Genomic DNA, 23,846 nt, shown 5'->3' on the forward strand with positions numbered 1-23,846 from the left:
CCTTCAGCGGCAAGTCAGGAAATCCATCTGAGGCGCAAAATCCGGGTCTTTGACGGAGGGAGAAAGACCACCAGCTAAGCTATTTCTCCAGCCATGCACCACTACTGCAAGCTGCGCCAATTTGTTTTGACAGCGCTGCCGGGGAAGGGGGGGGGGGGGGGGGAGGGGGAGGTCTCCGTGGTTGCGATAATTACAGCGGTGGTATTGGCTACGGCATAAATTCTTTTGCATAAAAATTTGGGTATAAAGGCTGTTTAGGCCTAGTTTAGATGTGTGGGTGCTCAAGTTGCCGAAGTGGAAATTTTAGGGAAGAGTTTACGGAGTTTGATTTACGGGGCTGTTCTGAGTATTAAGCTGTCGTCTTTAGAATTGAATCGCCATTAATGCAGTTTTTTTTTCAAATATAACCACAAGATTCTAAAGCGGAGTTCTAAACCTCAGAAATTTGTTTTCCAAGTTTTACGGTAACATAACAACTAGCGGTTGAACAAGGAACTAGGAGAACCTTTAAATAATCCAGTTCGTTCCTATTGCTCCTTCGTTCATTACGATCGCCACTTATCAACGCGCTGTACTTTATTCTCTTGATCGGGCGTGCTCGAATGAGTGCACAAGCAAAAAAAAAAAAAAAACGACAACAATTTTGCGAAGGTTATTTCAGGCCTGTTAGGCAAAAATTGGCGCAGCTTGGACTAGTTGTGAAAGGCTGCAGAAACGCCAGAGCTGGCGGCCCCTTAAAGGTTCTCCTAATTCCTTTAAATAGAACCTTTATAGAACCCCTAAGCGCAGGAAACAGAAATACCTTTACATAAATACCCCAGAAAGTGGAGGGGAAAATAGCCCCTCCGGTAGCGTAGTGGTCATCGCACCAGACCGGTATTCTGGAGGTCGTGGGTACGGATCCCACCCGGCGGGAATTTTTTCTCCACTTTCTTTCTTTCTTTCGAAATTCTTTGTTGGTTTCAATGACCTACCACATCCTCCCTTTTGTTTTCCGAGGTTTTCTTGACTGCCAACCATTATTTCTGTCTTATTTCAATGAGCCCCTTATTTCCTATTTTGATTCGCTACATGCATAGCGAGGGCCTCTGTTCTGGCAGTCTTGGTGCCATAGGGAGCTTAAGAGGGTTCAACGCGGGTCGACCACTCTCGACATGTCTTAGACACTCGAGTTACGGCCTGGGGGTTAAAAAGAAGGTCACCTTCACCCCGAGTAGTCCGAGTGGTGCTGGCTACCACCCCCAAGCGCAGGAAACAAAAATACCTTTTTTTTCCCCTTGACTGCCAGCCCTTCTTTACGTCTTAATTCAACGAGCCCCTCATTTCCCATTCTAATTCGCTGCATTTATAGCGACGGCCTCGGTTCTGGAAGTCTTGGTGCCATTGGTAGCTTAAGAGGGTTCAATGCTGGTCGACCACTCTCGAAATGTCGTAGATGCTGAAGTCACGGCCAGGGGGTTAAAAAGAAGGTACCCTTCATCCCGAGTATTCCGAGTGGCGCTGGCTACCACCCCCCAGCGCAAGAGGAGGAGGAGGAGGGAGTGGTAGTTGGGGGTGGGGGAAGGGGAGATAGAGGCCGGTAACTGTCTGGCGTTTCGCCGACACCTCAACCGGCGAACGGAAGCGAGAGGGGGGACAGTAAAAAGAGTAGAGAAGGAGGGATGGAGGAAGAGAGGGGGAATAATAATTCGGCACGCGACTCTTCCTTGTAGCACGCACCCGTCCCTGCAGACAGGGGAAACAACTACTGGAGAAGGGGTTACACACCGGTTGGCGGTTGTGCTGGTGTGCATTATACATTGGTTAGCAGGTTATGCAGGAGTGGATCACAAGGTTGGGGCTGTCGGGGGGATAGGTGGGAGGGAAAAAAAAGTAATAATACTAAAAAAAATTAAATAAGGAAAATAAAAAGAAAAAAAAACAGTACATCAAAAGAAAATTAACAACAAAAGAGGTTAAGCAGCTGAGCCGCAAAACAGGACCGGAATAGGAACGAACAGTGCGGTGTTGGATAAAAAAACAAAAAAATAAAATAAAATAATAAAAAAAGATAATGAGAAAAAAAAGGAAACTAGAAAAAGAAGGAGTACACTAGATGCTAAGTAGTAGCTAAACTCTAATAACAACAATAAGGAAAAAGTTAAGTTGATAAAAGGTAGTGGATAAATGTTAAACAGCTGAACAAGATATATAAGGGTTGAGCTAAACTGAGTAGATGAGAGTTGAACAGGTAAACATTACAAAGGGAAAAAAAAACAGATGGCAACAAGAATTAGACAAGCGCGGATACATGGGGATAGAGAGTAAGATAATGACGCAGGTAAAAGGATGACTGGGAGTACGTGAGCCTGCTAGATAGAATCAGGAGGATTATATGGTAAAGGTTACGAGGGAATAAATGGGAGTACACATTGGTTATACTGGTTACGTTAGTTAGTTATAGAGGTGGGTGGACCCGTGGGCCGAGGTGCAAAGAGTTTTGTCGTTTGCACAGGTGACTGGGTGCACTGGTGTTCGGTTTTGGGGGAGTTTTTTTTTTGCCATCCAGTTTATGACCGAGGCAGGGTGGGGTTGCTGGCTGAGGCACACACACACACACACACACACACACACACACACACACACACACACACACACACACACACACACACACACACACACACACACACACACACACACACACACACACACACACACACACACACACACACACACACACACACACACACACACACACACACACACACACACACACACACACACACACACACACACACACACACACACACACACACACACACACACACACACACACACACACACACACACACACACACACACACACACACACACACACACACACACACACACACACACACACACACACACACACACACACACACACACACACACACACACACACACACACACACACACACACACACACACACACACACACACACACACACACACACACACACACACACACACACACACACACACACACACACACACACACACACACACACACACACACACACACACACACACACACACACACACACACACACACACACACACACACACACACACACACACACACACACACACACACACACACACACACACACACACACACACACACACACACACACACACACACACACACACACACACACACACACACACACACACACACACACACACACACACACACACACACACACACACACACACACACACACACACACACACACACACACACACACACACACACACACACACACACACACACACACACACACACACACACACACACACACACACACACACACACACACACACACACACACACACACACACACACACACACACACACACACACACACACACACACACACACACACACACACACACACACACACACACACACACACACACACACACACACACACACACACACACACACACACACACACACACACACACACACACACACACACACACACACACACACACACACACACACACACACACACACACACACACACACACACACACACACACACACACACACACACACACACACACACACACACACACACACACACACACACACACACACACACACACACACACACACACACACACACACACACACACACACACACACACACACACACACACACACACACACACACACACACACACACACACACACACACACACACACACACACACACACACACACACACACACACACACACACACACACACACACACACACACACACACACACACACACACACACACACACACACACACACACACACACACACACACACACACACACACACACACACACACACACACACACACACACACACACACACACACACACACACACACACACACACACACACACACACACACACACACACACACACACACACACACACACACACACACACACACACACACACACACACACACACACACACACACACACACACACACACACACACACACACACACACACACACACACACACACACACACACACACACACACACACACACACACACACACACACACACACACACACACACACACACACACACACACACACACACACACACACACACACACACACACACACACACACACACACACACACACACACACACACACACACACACACACACACACACACACACACACACACACACACACACACACACACACACACACACACACACACACACACAGGTTGAGGTTAGGCGGGATGGAGGTGTAGTAGCAGGCTTGGGCTCACAGACACGTATCCGTGGCGGGATGGTGGCACAGGGTGGAGTTGGGACACATGCTTGCAGCCACACACACTCGCGCACACACTCGCGACACGCCACTGAAAGTTTCCTGAATGGGCGCGGAGGTGGAGGGGAAAACCGCACAGCCGGTAGCGTAGTGGTCATCGCACCAGACGCGTATTATGGAGGTCGTGGGTGCGGATCCCACCCGGCGGGCATTTTTCCCCACTTTCATTCTTTCTTTCAAAGTTCATCTGTCTTAATGACCGACCACACTCTCCCCTTCTCCCCTTTGCTTTCTGAGGCATTCTTGACTGCCACCACTTATTTCTTTTCTCTCTCTCTCTCTCTCTCTCTCTCTCTCTCTATATATATATATATATATATATATATATATATATATATAAGTAATAGCATGTAAAGAAAAAACTTACAAAGAGCGCGAGAAAATAAGGTAAGTAAAGACAGAGGCGCACGAGGAAAACATTTAAAAAATAAAAGTTTTCTGTCGTTTCAGGAACAGGACTTCGTTTCTTCTGAGTACCAGAAGAAAAGAAGTCCTTTTCCTAAAACGTCAGTAAACTTTTATTTTTTAATGTTTGTCTCGTGCCTCGGTCTTTACTTACTTTAATATATACGTATATATGCATATGATGCGCTATATGACCATTCCCACATAGAGAATTTTTGTCAAAAGTTTTTTGCTTCCCCCGGCCGTTGACAGCAGCCGAAACCCGGGGATTGTCGATCCAGGATGGTTACCGGCTGCCCATTGCGTTTTCTCCTCTACACCCCGCACACCTCTTGTTTGAGTGAAAACTTGCGGCGATGAAACAACCATCAAGACTGATTGATTGGGATGTCCCACGGGTGACCTACGAGGCACTGAACGTGTTGAACGATAGCGAAGAGGCCTGGTAAACACAGTTCATTGCTGTCTTTTTAACATCGCCTGGAATTTCGACAGGCGTTGAACGCTGCGCGTACGTGTCCACGTCGCTCTGTGGATCTAATGCTGTACGGCGGTCACAAAGCACACGATCTTGACACATTGGTGCAGTTTCTTTTAAGCTCCTTGTTCTCTATCCTGGAGCTTGGACTCTGGCTCTTTCGGTGATACAGTGTTACGATCTGTCTCCCAATGTGATAGCACATACGGAGAAGTCCCAGTTACCAGTGTGTTTCCTGTCCCGCCTCGCTGCCGAGGTGGCGGGCGGTTGCTTAGGGGTACCATGCATACATCTCAGTTCCCCAGCCGCGACGCACTCGCGCAGGTGCCTCGAAAGTGAAAAATGACGAAAGAAAAAAAGAAGTACCGACAAAATCTGTGAAAAGGAGGCATCCGACCAAGAAATTAATAAGCAGCACGATGAAGATTCTTCAGAGGAAGGAACTTGGCAAGACGCACGCTCTCGCCGTCGACGGTCAAGACAAAACCACCACGTGGTATCCGTGGACAGCACAAAGCTAATCCACTCTTCATCCGGCGAAGCATTAGTTCCCCGTAACTATCGTCCACGAGGTCACCCTTCATAAGTCGATTCAAGCCATGACACCAGTGTTTAAGGTAGTGGATTACGCTACGCGTAAGAACAATGCCTAGTATAACACCATTGCAGTGGCGACATACAACGAACTTGACGCCGCTAGCCTATGCACGGTAAGCACCAATTAACTTACAGACAGGAAGCCATTTCAAGGCGGTAAGTTTCACTTTTAAGGCCAAAACGTTTTAGGAGGCACTATTACCACGCACCTTAATGACACCCACCAACGCGGAACTGTAGATGCTTCCATGTGAAATTCCTCGAATTGTCTACTAATTTGTAACCAGCCCTACGCCCGTTCTCTTCATTTGGAGTTTTTTTTACTTCACCCCACAACCTTTGATACGCTATTATAACAATTACATGTATTAACTTGGCAGATTATGCGTGTTTATGCGGATTCACAGCGTTAGCGGGCTGGTGCTGATTCACGATTTGGTGCTTCTTTCTCTGAACCTGCCTGTGAGTGGAATTCGCCAATTTTCGTTTCAAAATGCACGCGGAATTTTGGGGCCACGCGCTGCTCACAAAATGCCTGGTTTTTCGCCTGACGGAACTCGTAATGCTCTTACATTAAAAAAAAAAGAATCTTAGCTTTTAGCAACAGAATATCCCGCCACCACCCTGCATGCGCCGGACGTGTTGGCCATGAAGCGACAAATTCGGCTGCGCGAGCAGTGGATGGCCTTACAACTTTACGCGCCTTCACGTAAAAAAACACAAACAAGACGCCATTGCCGGAAGGGCAATAAAACCATAGACGAACGGTTGGAGTGAAGTAAGTAAATTTTTAACACCTACGCAAAAAAAAAAAAAAAAGAAATCCACGGCACTCGAGGTGCACTGAAAACTCTGCAACGCTTTCACTCTTTCCTTGGCGTGTGGAAGCGTTGTCAAAGCTATAGTTATCAATAGCACTGAGCGGCACTGCGTGATTTTCTCGTCGCAGCCATAGAGTTTCGTACTAATATATACTAGAGGGAAATCTGGCGCTGCAGTCGCGGGCCGTCGTAAGCGTCGCCATTGCAGCTAGCGACGTCTCTCGCCTACTTGGCTTGGTTAGCCACATAGCTTCTTTTTTGTCTCGAAGCAACAAAAACGGGTAACATCCGTTTCTTGTTTATCTTGCATGAAGCTTCCGAATAATCTCTGGCAAATAAATATCTTGGGGGTTCAATTTTATAATAACAAAACACATTTGAATAATATTTTGCGGTAATATTGTTGCTGTTTTGTAGCCAGAGCCAACTTTTCAGCCTGCTCTTGAACTATGCCAAGGACCAGTGGAACGTGCCTGCCCGGAACGCTCCGGTGCATAACGAAACGCTCGCCGAATAGCTGCTGGCTTAGACATTGGCGCCCCATTTCCCTCCAGTATATATTAGTATGAAACCCTATGGTCGCAGCAGAACTGTCCGCCTTCAGTTTCTGCTTTGCTTTGCGGCTTTCTTTTTAAAGTGGCTATCGAATGCGTTTATTGCTGCAACAGGAAGGAAGTGGCCAACAGCCGCGACACTGCTGTAATGAGGTAATTGAAGCGCTAACGGAACGCTGAGACTGGGTAAAGAGAGAAAAATTTTTTTGAGCAGATGTCCAGGTTATCTGATGGGCATAGAAAAATAACTTTTGACTGGTACTTTGTACCCCCAATTCTACTTCTGGACGTGTGTGTTGACTATGTTTTGAAATAGTTTTAGATTTATAAAGAAGTTTAAAAAAGTGTTTCAGAGACTCTAGAAGTCGGATTAAAGGGACTCGGAAACATTCAAGAAAACTTGTTGCGGGGCGTTTTGGTTTTGGTCTAAGAACACACTGAGTACCACAAAGAAACACACACAAGAAAGAGGATCTGCGCCTGTCCCTTATCATCTTTCTTGTGGGTGTTTCTTTGCGCTACTCAGTATGTTCTTAGGCTCTTAAACACTTCCGACAAATACTCTCATACTTTTCATTGCCTTTGGGAGCGGTACGAAAGCTATAGTTATCGCCTGCACGGAGCGGCACTGCTTGATTTGCTCGTCGCAGCAGATACGACTTCCGTTCCTGCTTTGTTTTTGTGGATTTTTTGTAAAATGGCTATCGAAGGCGTTCATTGCTGCAACTTAAGGAAAGCCGGCCAATAGCCATTACACCGCTGCAATGACGTAATTCGAGCGGTCGAAGAACGCCTAGACCAGGACGCTATTCCGGACGCCCAAGTTCTGCCTACTCCCGAGTATCCAGCTGCTTGGGTTATAAAAGTAGTGATAGTGGAGCATAAAATATACCTTCACCGAAACCGGCGCAATCGCGCGTAGCCCGCCTGGCATATTCAGTGCGCCATATTGGGGCCTCTTACGTTCATAATGTACAGCCTGTGATATCATCCGTTTGCAGCGACATCTGAAATCGAACTGCAATACTTATTCCCTAGCATAAACTGGATAACCCCACTACTACTTTGAAATCCCCAGCCTGGCTATTCGCCACACCCGACGCGGGGCGGCCAGTTTTTTTCGGTGTACTGTTCTTCCATTGAATTATGTTTGCTATGTGTTTGACGGTAGACCCAGTGCAGCTCTGCGAACCAAAGGACCTTCCCTCTGTGCTTACTGTTCCCAGCCTGGCACCCTCTACCATATAATATGGGAGTGCCAACGTACTCCAGACTGCCCTCACTTCCCAAGCCTACCTTCGACCAGTGGAGGGGTTCCCTGGCCAGCCCAGACCCGGATAACCAGCTCAAACTGGTGACCCGAGCACGGGCGGCCAAGGTGTCCCGGACTAGGGATGCCTCCCACGAGGCGAAGCCCAAACGTCAGCCTCCGCTGGATAAATAAAAATATTTATTCTCTCTCTCGCTCTCTCTGCGCAAAAACAAACCAACTAAGCAAGGGGGTTCACTGTAGCGAACGCAACACGCCTTGCTCCCGATCGTCAAATGTAGCTTTTGTTTACTGCTTGGTTGAGTGTGCACGGCGTGCACTAATCAGAAATAGTGACAATTCAGTGTATCAAGGGTGTGTTTGAGCATTGGCTCAAACATTTTAAGCGAGTTTTAGCCTTTTCAGTTCTGTCATTTGTCATCGACTGTGTTTTCACAGTGTATGAAGAAGGTTCTCGTCGGAAAATCGTGTTGTCTTGGCCGCTTCTATCAACTCGGACAAGAGCGAACCGCAGTTCGGACCGAGCACCCCAGCGACTGTGGTACCATTGGCTCACGGTGGCCTTGGGACTTAATTTCTGTTCCTGTCGCTGCCAGCGGGCATCAAATGACGACTTCGTGGCTACAACGCTACGCCATCGGCAAAGTCCTGCCATGGGTGGGTGTGGCTTCGATCGCTACGCCGCGCACACGAATGGGCTAGGTGTGTTTGATTAACGTTAGAACTCGGAGAAATCTCGGGGATGATTTTGCCCGGCCGAGTTGAACTCATGAAGCTTCTGCAGTCGCGGCTTCAACGTAGTTTATTGTTAATGGTCGCCACAGGAGGCCGATTTCTATCCTGACAGATCTTTTAAGCGGAGGAGGAATTTGAGCTCGCTTTTATCTCAACAAAAGTACTGTGCATTGGCTGTGCAGTCACCTGGCGACCGACCTCCGTTTGCGACTGTATTGAGGCGGCTTTCGCTCGACGACCGTTCAGGAGCAAGTGTCGTGTGCGCTGCGGTTTTCGCGGCGGGTAGCTTGCAAGGAAGCGTTGGTAGCGACCGCACCATCGGGCGCGACCAGCCGACGTTCAGGGGGTGTGGGCGCAATATGATCACTGGAGACTATTTCCCAGACCTCGCCTCTCGTTCAGGCGGTTCGCCAGACATGGCTTCCGCAGGTTCTACCGCGCGTCTATCCGTCTGCAGCCGGAGTATGCGTTTGAGTTGTCGTCTGCTCGCAAAAAAAATTCGAACTATGCGTTGAATGACCACGCGTTTCATTTAACGTCAGCGATGGAGAGGCGTTCGTGTCGCACCTTTTTTTGTGAAAACGTAACTGCTAGGATAGCTTATACGTATCTGCATATACAATCAACGGCGCCTATCAATTATCAGAGTCGATCTCTACACATTTCAACGGGTTTTATTCAGCGTCATCGTCGTATGGCAGGAAGCAGAGCATGGAAAGCGAGTGAAGAGTTGAGTTGAGAATTAAAGCAATCATGTGATGCCAGAGGGAGGGTAAGAGGGAGTGGGAAGGGGCGAAAGAAGAGAGGCGAGCTTTGGTTAGCCGGCACTTCGGCACTTGGGATATCATATCGCTCTTTTTGACGGGAACAAATCGTGCACGGGCCGAGATCAATCACTATTTTTACTTTTTTATTACGGGGTAACAGCTTTGTGAATACCGACCAATTATTGTTCACCTCACTGCACATCAAGGTTCGAATTGTAAAGTTGTTTTAAAGCCATATATCAGCTTCCACAGCTAGATGGTGCCCTAAAATACGAGTTACCTATCCACCGCTGCTTTCTATACTTTCACCAGAGACATGTGCTGTTTATAACATTTTACTTTCAATGAAACGGAATATAGCGCTCTAAAAATGATAATAATTCATTTCGGGATTGAAAAAAAAAAGGTTGTGGTTTAGGAGACGAGCAGTTTCCTTAGCTTTCGCACTTCGCGAAGACGACGGCCGATCGTCCTGCGGATGTATTTGTAACTTCGAGCAAGGCTGATTTATACTCAGCGAGTGAGACAAAAGTCGCACAAATATGCACGCCCGCACGTAGAAGAGCTCTAATTAGGTCGTCAAACTTTAGGAGCGGTCTAAGGGTGGAGGTGGCGTCGGGCCAACCCAACTACGGCAGATATTGAACGCAGATGTGCAATTGGTCAAGAACTAATAAAAGATCCTTCTTCCTGTGACAGATGTAGCACTACTGACACATGTACAGACAAGTGTGTGTTTCACACTATTCTCTTTTGAGTAAAAATATTATTTTCAAGTAAAAAATGTTTGGAAAACTTCTGAACCATCGCAAGCACGCGTATAGTTTCTATGCTTCTAACAACTTTTATTGTATCGAAAAAATGGCAGACATTGCTAACTATGCGGTTAGATTTAAACATGTGACGCCGAAGGCACTACGGTGCGGTGGTGTAGCAGCGAAACCCCCGGCGAAGGCGTCCCTGCGCCCGGCAGAGTGCCGTGCAAGTCGCCGGAGCGCGCGAGCTTCACGGGACAGATTCCCCTTCTACATCAGAGGCTGCGCGGTACTTGTTTCGGCGACTCTCCGGCAGTTGCAAACGTCGTCTGCTCGAAGCTACTTTGAACGATGGTACCTAGTGTGCTGTGAACTTACGAGGCTTAGGATTTCGCCATGGTGAGTTCAAGGGCATGAACTACTTATTTGGATCAAATTTGGGCAAATAAAAATTTGAGTGCAGTTGGCCTTCAAGTGGTTTCGATACGATAGCGATATGGCTTCCCACGGCGATGTCTTGCTGGTACGTCGTGTGTGTGACATGCTGGTTCTATGATGTTAACGCAATACGGATTCGCAGCTCTCCATTATGGAGTTCAGAATGGTTTTCGCATTGGTCAAGGGATCACTAAAACCGCCCCATACGAGGGATTCGTCAATGGCGATTACAATTGGCGTCTGTGCAAAGAGCTCTATCGGACCCAAGGCCCCGCCGTAAAGAGCAAGGGCCGAAACTACTCCTCAAGGTCATGCCACAGGGAAAACAGATTTGAAAGTACAGTTTTTACTCACCTTGAATAGAAAAAAATTGGCCGCCATCTCGCCCAGCGAATGCACATGTCCAGTTAAGCTGTATCAAACACCACACATAATGATTGGAGGTATGTGTTTATTATTACTTTAGAGTAATGGTAGTGATAGTGGCTTTTTGGCCGATGTGGTAGACTGTGATTGGTTCCACGACAATATTCGGTACATTCTTGGGCAAGGCCAAATCCAAACAATCTATTCGGCATGGTTCGTAAATTGTGTCGTTATAACATTTGAGACTAAAGTTATCTCTGGCAAACGACAAGAACCAGTCCTCATTGGCAGGTTTCACAATTTTAATATCAAAATCATCGACGAGGGCTTCGAATGACGCCAAACGGGCCTTTAGAAACCAGCTGCAACCTAATTTTACCGCGAACGCGTGGGATTTGATTGATTGTAGTGATTAAAGCGCCGAGGCAGCGCAGGCGATGAGGGGCGCCGTAGTGGGAGGCTCCGGATCACTTTTTACCACCTGGGGTTTTTTAACATGCGCCGAAATCTCGCACGCACGGGCGTTTTCGCTTTTCGCCTCCATCAGCAAAGCGGCCGCCGCAGCCGGGAAACGAACTCGCGTACTCGTGCTCAGCAGCACAACGCCTTAGCCACTGAGCCACCGAGGCGGGTGGGAATGCGTAGGAAGATGTTTGTATTGTTCACCGGGCCTCATCATCCATCAAGCAGTTTGATGCTTGTTTAGTGGTTTTCGTTATTAAAACTAATACTGAGCTCTAGTAGAACGGAAAGTTTAGCTAGTTGGATCTGATTCATGTTTGAAGGGCGGACAGACGATACACAAGGAGAGGACAACACGAGCGCATTCTATCAACTGTTTATTCAATACAAAAACATTCACATTTATACTTGATCGTTCATTCACAACACATCCGCAAAGAGCATGAAGATAACTTTTGTTATCATGCATTACCATCCCCCATGACCCTCAATTGTTGCATCCAAAAATTTAACTTCATTTTGCTGTAGTGTTATCGATGGCTGGGAGACAGGCGTCTCCTACTTTCCGTATCTTGCAATCTTCCACTATAAGGCGTCACATGTCATCTTTGTGCGGATATTCTGCTGTCGCACTCCTGCAAGCTGGTTGGCACCCTTTGCAGGCTTTGCAATTTAGTGCAAGATTCGAGTTCGACGCTCCTTTCTTGGAATTCTCATGCTCGCGCAGTCTTACATTTAAGCAGCGACCAGTTTGACCGATGTATTTCTTTCCGCAGCCCAACGGAATGTTGTACACAACACCTTTCTTGCACTGTATACATACGGGTCCCGGTGCTTGACTATGCATTCGTCAGAATCTTTGCACTATCCATCTATTCTCCTAGCAACGCTTCCGCAGATTCTGCCAAGCTTGTTCCTAGCCGTAAACACAACGTCGACGCCACACCCGCAGCGACATTTTTCAGGTGATGCGAAATGTTGTGTATGTAGGGCACCACTGTAGGGCACCGCTGAGCTCTACGCTGCACGCCTGATTAGTCTGAAGCATGCGCTCGGAGTCTTGGGCGAGGATTGATGGGTACTGCCAGAGTTTTTTCTTTACGACACAAAATTTCTCCGACCAACAGAGGACTAACAGCTTCGCTGTAAAAGCATTATAGATTCCTCTAGCGATACATTACTGCTTCATCACGGGAATGGGATGCGGGTTGGGTGACGCTTTAATATCAGGTATCGCACGTGACTGGCATGGCTATCACGCCACGCGTGACTATAACAAGCCCCTGCTGTCACCCCTTCTCCCTTTCTTTTCTGCTCATGGGGCTATATAAAGAAACCGAAAAAAAAGCGCGCTGGTCGGTCCTGGCCCAGCCACTCCATGCGTCGTCTTACAGAGACACACACCATAGGTAATGAAGAATTCGTAACTCCAAACGGAGTTCCGAGTGGCTTTCGGGATTGTCATGCACCGACTCAGTGGGGTTGGGCAATGTAGACTACAGAAGCCGTCAGAGGTTCACGACCAATTCGCCGAATTCGGGTTGGCTGCGACATCAACATGCTCACCCAGACTTCCCACGTACCAACTAAGGGGTGCTCGCCAGTGGCGATTGACCGCTGCTGTCAGAAGCTCACGATCGACTCACCTAGTTGCGATTGGGATAAGGCTTTCGAATTCAAAGCATGTGAGCATATTTGGACGCATCCAGTAATTTTGTTGCTAGACTACGCCACGAACTCTGAGTTGCGAAAAGGTGCATGTGTTAAAGTTCGCAGTCACATCTTGCCGAACTGGTTATCGTCCGTCCGCTAGTCGCTCTTTTTTGTTCTTTTACGACGTTCGATTACGCCGTGTGCTTGGCTGTGCGTGAACAGGTTGTTAAGCGCCAAAAGGCATTCCGAGATGCATATACAAGGAGCCGGTTCCACCAGACGTTTCTGGTACACCTTATACCGCACGCCAATTGTTGCAGCGTCCCGTGGGACGTTAAAAAGCCGATGAGCTATTCGTCTGCAATGTCATGTTCCGGCTTCAGGGAAAAGCAAGACGGGAAAAAAGCAGAGAGCTGAGGGCCGTGGGAATGAAACCCAGATACACGTATTCGACGCCGGCTTGCAGAAACAAAAGAACCTGCACTGAATGATTCTTTTCTAACTGTTCCTTCCGGTGTTGGGAAACACGGTAAGCGAAGGCGCTAAATAAAATGTGCGTACTACTATTCGCGAAAAGCACTCACTGAGCGCTGACCGCGGGGGACGCTCCGGAGAACTGTCAGACGAAGCTCTGCAAGAACATGCTGTGACGATTGGGAATGAATACACGCTGAAGAGAAGCAAGCGGTAAGAATTTGCTTCATTTTATTGTTGTTAGCGAAGGTAACGAAAACTAAAGATGTGAAAAATTGTTCTATTGAACACTGAAATGCGCTCCTACAGTAGACACGATGGCAATTTCATTTTGAGTTAACTAATAACGAAGAGGCGTATAGTTGACACTATTTTTTTGTAGGCGGCACCGGTGAAAGCCTAAATAAAATGCCCTATTCTCAGTAATAATTTAACACGGCTTAGGAATCCTGAATTTGGACGGTATTCTCACAAAAGCATGGCAGTACTAATCCATAACAGTCCAAGGAAACGCAGCCGAAGTAAAGGAAAACACTGAAAACATCTCAAGCGGGATCTTGAAGTCGCGACACTGAAATGCAGCTCCACATCGTTGTGGGCATTTATAGTTTTACTAAAGGCTGTTTTGCACTCATGGGTGCAAAACAATGAGAAAGGCTCGACTTTTCGCAGTTGTTTGCAGTTTATTCCTCCTCAGATATGTTTCTTCCATGCCATCGATTAAACCGTTTTTTAACCATCTTGGATGCGTCACTGAAAACAGCATAGGAATTTTATGCAAAATTCTTCTCTTCTGACCCAAATGTAGAAACCCGTTTTGCGATTACTGATGTCGGGAACGTGCCGCCTGTAACGACAGATGAGGCGGCAATCGCGCTCAAAGCAATGAAGGAGGGCAAAGCTGCAGGAGATGACGGAAGTAGAACCAATGTATTGTGCCTTGGTAGAGATATAGTGTTAGCCAAGCTTTCAGAACTATTTTCAAAGTGCCTCAGGACTGAAACAGGGCCAAAGGCGTGACAAAACGCAAATGTAGTTCTTCTACACAAAAAAGACACGATTTCAGAAAGAACAGTCCTGCTTACTGGCGTTGCTGCTTATTTACTCACCGGCTAGCAGATTCCCCCATGCTCTCGATGGTGACACCAGAAGTTCTGATGCTGGCCAGATATAGTGAACCTGCTTGTGCGAACAAGGAGGAGAAAAAACTGGTTGCGAAAAGGGCTTTAGAAATTACAGACCCACTAGCTTCCTGTCTGTTACCTACAAGTATTCACAAAAGTAATTCTCAATCGTATGTGCACGACCTTAACCTTTCAGCGGCCAAGACAACAGGCCCGCTTTAGAAAATGTTTATCGACCTAGATAATATTCTTGCGATTAACCAGATAATTTGTAAGCAGCCAGAGTATAATAAAACATTGTGCAGGGCGTCTATGGGCTATGAAAAAGCATTTGAGTCACTACGTACTTCAGCACTAATTAGGGTGCTAGGTGATGTTGGATTCAACACGCCATACAGTGCGCTGTTGAAAGACACACTATATGACGGATGCACGGGAAGTACACTGTTGAATAAAAATAAAACGCCCGCATTTTCTGGACGGAGGGTTGTCAGGCCAGGGGGTACAATATCTCTGCAATTATTTGCTGCCTGTCTGGAGGGTTTGTTCAGAAAGAAAAAGTGGAGGAAAACAGGGGCACCATTATATGGGGAATATCTGAGTCACCCTAGGTTTGCAGACGACATTATCTTGTTTAGTAAAACCAGTCGGCCATTACATAGAATGTTACGTCAGTTGTGAGTGGGAGCTTTGAATGGAGGGTTAAAATAAACGCCAAATAAATCAAAGGTTATGTGCAATAGACATGCCAGGAAACACGCCTTCAAGGTAGGTAACGAACTATCAGAAAAAGTGAGCGATTACGTCTACCCTTCGGCAAGCCATAAGTGCTGATCCCAATTATGAGAAGAAAGTTCACCGCAGAATCAGTATGAGGTGGACTTCATTCAGCAGAAATTATGATGTCCTGAACAATATGCTTCCTCGGTCGCTCAAAAAGATGCTGTACAGCCAATACCTTCTTTTGGAAATGCCGTATGTGGCCGAAACTTGGGGTCTCAATAAGCAACTTTAAAGAAAATGCACAGCGACCCAACGGGTTATAGAAAGGAGAGTACTAGGAGTTGCATTTAGGGATAACAAAACAGCTACGTGTATAAAGGAACAGACTCGTGTCGAAGATATTCTAGTACAAATTCCAGCACACGAGGGACAAAATGTGGACCATTCGTTTAACGGAGTGGCTGTCAAGTAACCGTAGACACAACCGGGGTGGGGAAAAGGCTCGATAGAGGTATGAACTATAAAAAATTGGTGAACGAAAAAGAGGCGGCAGGCGATCGACGTAACTTAAGATCTTTGGGAGGAGCCTTCGCCCTGCAGAGGACACACGCGAAATGATGTTGATGATGATGTTGATGTTGATTACTCATTACCTGCCCTGCTTTCTTTTTTGCCTTGGTTTGGTCGCTCAGCACGCCCTGCCACAGACGGCTCGCCGATCAGGTTAGCTAACTGGTGCTAAATCAGTTCTTGGCGATAACCATTCTCTGATTCAGGGGAGTTAAGCTGGCCACTTGCCTGACATTATTGTGCCGACGTTTCGTAAAAGCAGCACACGTTTACGTCTTTCGCGAGTGCTGCGAGCTGCCAACTGGGCCGTGGGAAATGTGTATCCACCCTGAAATTGCAATTCAGTGACGTCCATCCGCCAATATCGGTGCAGTTTATTGCTTATTATATCCCATCCTTGCTAGGGCGGGATGTGAGATAGGCGAGGGGCGCTTTTACGAACCGCACCTTGTTTGTTTTCGAAACTGTCTTTTCGCAACCAGTTTTTTCTCCTCCTTGTTCGCACAAGCAGGTTCACTATATCTGGCGAGCATCAGAAGTTCAGGGGCCACCATCGAGAGCGTGGAAGAATCTGCTAGCCGGTGAGTAAATCAGCAGCAACGCCAGTAAGCAGGGCTGTTCTTTCTGAAATCGTGTTTTTATCAACGTGTACTCTCGTTCCACCATGGAGCTGTCTTTGGTTTAGCTCCGGTTGTATCTCACTTGGAGTGCTAACGTAAAACTGGAAAACTGGCAGCCCCGTATAAGTCATCAAGTGCATGAAAAGCGAAAATAGACCTTCCGAGTTATCAAGCCAACAAGCCAGCGTTGATGGACTCTGTCGCTGACTTTCGATCAATTTATAGTTACTTCCCTGTCATAGGCGTGTGGCTATGTTTGCGTATTTGTGTAGAGGACTTATGGCCGCAGCTCTCCAAATCTACCTAAAGAATAGTTTTGCCCTTTTCGCCAATACCCGCAGTCGTGGGTGCTATGTTTGAGCATGAAAGCACAGGTCTGAAACAGCAATGGTACAAGTTTTTTTTTAATACGGCACTTTACATTCACTCCAAAACACACAAGCCCCCATCTCCGTTTTTTCTGCCCTCTGGACTTGATAACAAACAATAATCTTCGTATAGAGAATCCCGCAGCCATACTTTAAACTTTGTTTGTAGCGCAAAGAATGGAAACAGAGTTTTACGACGACGCTTAGCACCAAGACCAAATTTGAAGAAGGGATTACCACCAAGCGCAACAGCAAATGGTACCCGCAGTTATGCCTGTTTAGCGACCGCGAATCACGACGGAGATTACCTCCTCTTAAGCAAATTGAGAGGTTTAGCGTTCGGCATCGTGAACTTGCGAACTGATTAGGTTTGTCCTAAAGGCACACGCACGCACGCACGCAAACCCACATACAAACATGTCCGTGCTCAGAGAAAGAGAGACCTATAGACATTGTTCACGCAGAATTAACACCTTTCAGCATGTTTAAAATGACTTTCAGAGGGTATCATTGGTCACATAACAAACAAAGTAGCCGGGAGTGATGGGCCACCTCCGAGAGATGCACTAGCTGTATACCCTAGCACTGCACGACGAAATAGCAATGTGCATCTACAGGCTCTTTAAATTATGCGTAAAGCATCATTAATTGGAAATGATTGCCGGCAATACCTCACCATGATGCACATTTCACAAAAAGCAGTTGCAAAAAATCAAAGCCCCTTAAAAAGACGGTTAAACACGAAGGTTTCTCCCTGGAAACCTGTGTCAAAGTCAAAGACCAAAACCTAAACTGCTTCGACGGTGTCGAAATGGCGCAGTCGGAAAGACGTCGCTTCTATAACGCGAGGGTCTCAGGTTCGATTCCGACCACGGGAAGCGATTTGTTCTTGTGGCGCTTCATGTGAGTTCGCTTATCATCATCATTGCTTTATGAAAGCCATTGTGTAAATGGCTTTTCTGCAGTGCATTTTGCGTGACGACAGACGCAATCAGTAAGGCATAGAAAGCTTCGCTTCGAAAAATATTGCTACAGCCAGGGGTACTGAAAGACTGCGACTGTTCTAATTATTGCCACGTGCCTGTTGCTATGGGCCTGGGTATGCTGACCGTTCATACTTTATCCGAATTTTGTCATCTTCGTCGTAATCATTTTTTAACTCGGTAGTTGTGATCAACACTGCTTACACCATGAATGTTTGTTAGATTTTTGTGCAGCGCATGTAATGACAACTTGCAAAGGACAATAGATTTCATTCTACGAGTGGTTCGTGTATTCATAGGCCAAAAGAGCTGGATTCTGTCCCTTTAAGAAAATTCTTCTTTTTACTCTGTGCAGCTGCAGAGGAAGGACGAAGCTACCAACTTCATTTGTCATCAACGAAGTGCCACCGCTCCTTACTTATGTGTGGCAAACTTTGCGCTAGGAGCGCGCTGCAACCACAGTCCTTGAACATCTAGTCAACTCCCTTAACGACGAACTTGAAGGCACTGTGAAAATTTGTTCGTAGCATCAAAAGTCTGTCTTAAGCAGACTGTATTTGCATTCCGCGTGTCCTAAAAGTGCAAAAGACTTGTTCTTCTGAAATTCTTCATAGCCTAGTTTTTCGTAACGAGGGCCTACTGTATACCAGTTACGAAACTGCAGTTCTAAATCGCGGCGCTTTGTACATGCATCGGCCCCCTCTAGTTTACTAGCGTGTCGCCTAGGATATTGAAACTGAACTTTACTAACGTTTAATTTTATTACACAACTTATTCATGAAAACTTACCTCTAAATGGGGAAAAATCGAACTAAAGCCTGTGTTTGGGCTAGCTGGCTGCATGATACAAAAGGAAAAAGAGCGCAGGGACGATGACGAAAGAAAAATGAAAGGCAGTACAGGGGCTGGTACTAATCTAGGAAGTAAAAAATGTTTCATAATATGTCCAAGGCAGAGCTACCTTTATGGCTGGTGGATGCAGCCCCTAACAAGCGAACAGTGCTTCAAATTTCTGGCGCCAACGCGGAGGCTAATTCGGCCACCCATATTTACCTCCAATGCAGGGGGCTAACGGGTGACTTCTTTGTATGCGTAAGACCAATAGATGAGTTTCGCTCTATACACATATTAAATTACTGTACGTAGTTTTCGCGTCTATTCCGACCATGAGAATTACACTTTTTTACAATAACTCTTACAAAAAACAAAAGCAGAAAAGGAAAGACGAATTACGGGCGGACACTGCATTCTGAGGTTGCTTTCTAACCTCGTATCGGTTTTTATTTCTATTTATGACTTGCTTATTTGCTTTTGTTCTCTTTTTTAGCGTCGAAAGCGTGCGCCATACCCCTACTAAATCCTTCCTGCGCCGTTGCAACGAGCTGTTGCCGCGTGATACCTCGATGTACAAAAAGTCTGCCATTATGACTGCCATCGTTTCCTTCGCAAACAAACAGCTGATGTCTGTAAATACATGACGCTAGCGCATTACTGGGAAACGACAAGCTGCCTCCAAGAAAAGACGCATGTGGAGAGGTTACGCGAAACCCAGCAGGTGACTGCATAAATTTATTACCTCCTGGCGACGATATCGCCTCCACGAAAGATGAAGGCTGCTGTTCATAGCTGCTACCGACTCTCGTCTATGCTACGTTGCAGGCCCAGGCAATATTTCATCCTGCTGGTTCGACAGGCAGCCCGACATTCCCTCCCAAAGGAGCGCTCGTGTCTGTCTTGATATTCAGTCGAGCCTTGTTATCCAAGTAAGATTCACCAGCATCATAATCTAGTTTTTATTCCTACTACTGTGTTTGCACAAAAGAGAAAGCTTGATTTACGCTAATGTTTTAGCTAAGACAGTGCACAAGCGTCTACATATTCCTTTCCAGTGTAGCGGAAATGTTGACTTTTTCACTTTCATATATTTGTAATATCGCACAGTTCTTATGGCTCATATTTTTTGCACAGGACAAAGTGTGCAGCTTTGATGAACCTTTCCCCCGTGCTTGGGGCCTTTTAAGGACGAGAGTTATTGTCGATAACACTTTCAGAATCACGAATGGAACGATTACCGAAACACAGGGAACGGCAACCAGTATTTTTACCTCCCGTAACCCACTCCCGGCTCCTAAAAGTAATCGTGAATAGATGTTGGCTATCTGGTGAGTAATTGGGACGAACGATTTCTAAAACACAATAACTGTGTAAATATTTAATTAGGTTCTTTTATCCTCGCAAGGTTTTGTACGACAATACAGCTTCTTTTTTTAAATATTCCTGCAGCATTTACGTTTCATTACGTTTGGTCTGTATTTGGCGTGCAAGAAACGCTAATTTCACCGCAACAATAACTCAGGGCGTATCTTGACGACGTACAGTAGTGTCTCCTTTAGGCTGTTTTGTTAAGTTTTGCCCTTTGAGTAAAGAAGACAGCATTTTTAAAGCCCTGCTTAACCTATGTAGTTGCACCTGCAACGAAATTTCTGCGTATAAAGAAAAGTGCCCGAGCCACTGACTGACTGACTCATCAAAGCCTAGCTGGAACTGCTCGACCGGGAAAATTTAAATTTCTGGACTACATTTCAATCATGGCGTACGGGCTCACCAAAGCTGAAACTTTGGGAATTGCTTCCCTACAGAAGTTAAAAGGGAAAGCTGTGTTTTCGCTGATCTATGATTACCTCGCTCACCCGTGGAGATATCGGTGTGGTTTTTTGATAATATATGTAGTCCGCACAGATTCCTAATAAGCAGTTTCTGAGTTTTTTCTTAAACAATCTCTTCGGCATAAATGTGCATTTTTGAAAGATGGGTGCTTTTATACATTGCTTTGTATATATTCCGCTCGCTGACATATCGAATTGGTTTTTGGTGATAAATTTCGGTCATTCATATGCACAAAAAATTTTAACTGCTTTACATTCGAAAAAACGCGCGAGGAAGACTTCTAATATTGCTCCTGACAGAGATGAGTCATAACGTCTGAAATCAACGCGTAACGAGATTCTGGTCCTGGAGGCTTACAATTCAAGGATACATTCTTATTATGCTCTAGTAGCTGAATATGGCCGGATTTAAAGATATTGAACGGGTTTTTCTTATAGGTAGTGTCTATTATCACGCCAAAATGAGAATTACCATCAAAAATGTCTCACGGCAGTCGCCTCTCATTGGCTACGAACGGAACCCGGGGATTCTATGAGATAAATATTCCCTAAAAAGCCGTGTTTCCAGTTGCCCCTATAGCGCTGTAGTGCAGTACTTGGTTTTAAACGAGAAGATTTAGGTTCAAGTCCAGCATTGCGATGTTTTTTTTAGCTTTCAAATTGTTTCGGTAATCACGATTTTATTAATGTTTTTTTTACTGTGGTTTCTACTATATCAAGAGGTCAACACACAGCACTTATAGAATGAGTTGAATTTCGTTTTATATAGGTTGTGTTTTGTGTCGGTGGGCTGTGTTAGATTAGGGTTGTTGCACTTGGGTTGGATTTGGGTAAGTTATGACGAGTTCGATGAGGTCACCTTAGGTTCACTGAGGTTATGTTACGTTAGGTTACCTTGGGGCGTAATACTATTCATCAAATGTTAGGCCAGCCAGCTTTTATGAAAACTGCCGTGAGAATCTCCCGGAGGTAATTCTCACGGCTGCGGTAAGATTAGACGCATCCTTACTAATATAGGTAAGCCATACGAATGTCTAAAAGCTGTTTTACTACATTTCCCCTTAGTCTACCATTGGTGGGAGAATCAAGATTTGGGGTCAAATACGTGCCTTACAGATTCCGCAATGTGTGATCACACCGTTGATATATGCAACTGGTTTTAATTACAAATTTTACCAATACCAATTCTGAAAGAACACACAGCTCAGCTTGATTGACATCCTCGTTAACGCTGGTGCTAACGGCAAAGCTGCCTGGCATTCCCTGGTAGCAAGGCTAAGTTTCATAGAATTTCTCAAAGCAAGCAGATTGATTTTCATTCATGCGAAATTTATTTTTGCCGTTTTCTACTACTCATGCCATCTACTGAAACCTTTTGTTACTTTTGAACTTCAAACATGGTCCACAGGGGGCGCCGCGAGAGCTTTTGTTTTTTCGCGGCGTATATTTGTATTTGATATCAGATAAATGTATTTCTAATCAAAAGAACAAATAAAATAGTGCTTCTGTATTGATCTCCTGACTCAAATTACAGGCGGAGAATTTTCTTTTTTCCGGAAGGGTTCGCCCCCCCTTGAGTTTCAGCCCGTGATGATGGTGATCATAGAATGTATCCACCATCATTTACATACATACATACATACACACATACATACAGACATACACATACATACATACATACATACATACATACATACATACATACATACATACATACATACATACATACATACATACATACATACATACTTCTAGTGCGCTGGTCCTCTTATGGTAAGAATTCGAGGGCATAAATGTATGTATGAAAGTAAGCCGTCTACGTCTGCCCCTATTCAATGATGAAGTAGCTTTTAGCCTCAAATTTTATATGGAGAGGTAGAGGCAGCTCTAAAGAAATGTCAATGGTAATGACACTTGGAGGAATAGAGGGGGCGGGCAGGGATCGGCATTGCTCGGGGGCGGGCGAGGAGGCAGAGCCCCCTCCGAGTAACACGCCGGAGAGAGCTCGGATCTCCGAGCTCCCCCGTAGTCTCCGCCTATGACTCATCAAATATGTAAAGCTATTTTCTTTTTGCTCAGTAGTTTAGAAACGTTTGCCTGTAACACGTCTCGTTCACGTATTGTTTTCATTTGGTGCATGTGCGCTTGTCGCTTGCTCTCTCTCCTCCTCTCTTGGCTCTGCCCTCTCCACATCACTGCGACAGCATTACCAGATTTAGTTCCATGAAATCCTCGACCAGGAACAGCTTCACTGTTTAAACGAACTTCAGGATTTTTCCCTATCATGTAAAAGGGCGAGGGACATTTTTGAAATTGCAATCCTGAGGAAGTTAACATGGGTAAGATGTAATATGAATGCCAAGTTCACACTGCAGGACCTTGAATTTTCACATTTCAGTAGGTGATTACTAATAGGGCGCATGAGTTCACTAAAGGTCCATGGGTAACTCTGGATAACTTTTAACGTCTTTCCGCCCTGCGAATGTACATGACCAACGGGGTTGTGAACTGACTCATTTAGTAAAGACTGTCACGATGGCTTTGTTGTCGCTACCATATCCAGTGATCGGCAATATCGCAACCGCGGGTACATGCATATACAATATGAAATCTATGGGTGTCAGCCTATGTGTAGTTCAC

General features: G+C 45.8%; 1 long non-coding RNA gene across 1 annotated transcript; it reads left to right on the top strand.

The window, feature by feature from the left end:
- Positions 1–14,206: 14,206 nt before the first annotated feature.
- LOC144173347 (uncharacterized) lies at positions 14,207–20,303 on the top strand. Its single transcript, XR_013323228.1, has 3 exons — positions 14,207–14,365; positions 17,081–17,150; positions 20,200–20,303. It is a non-coding gene; the product is annotated as an uncharacterized LOC144173347 (long non-coding RNA).
- Positions 20,304–23,846: the final 3,543 nt, after the last annotated feature.

Source organism: Haemaphysalis longicornis, unplaced genomic scaffold (genome assembly GCF_048455015.1).
Source record: "Haemaphysalis longicornis isolate Haplotype H1 unplaced genomic scaffold, Haemaphysalis longicornis Haplotype H1 scaffold_3, whole genome shotgun sequence".
NCBI classification, from domain to species: domain Eukaryota; kingdom Metazoa; phylum Arthropoda; class Arachnida; order Ixodida; family Ixodidae; genus Haemaphysalis; species Haemaphysalis longicornis.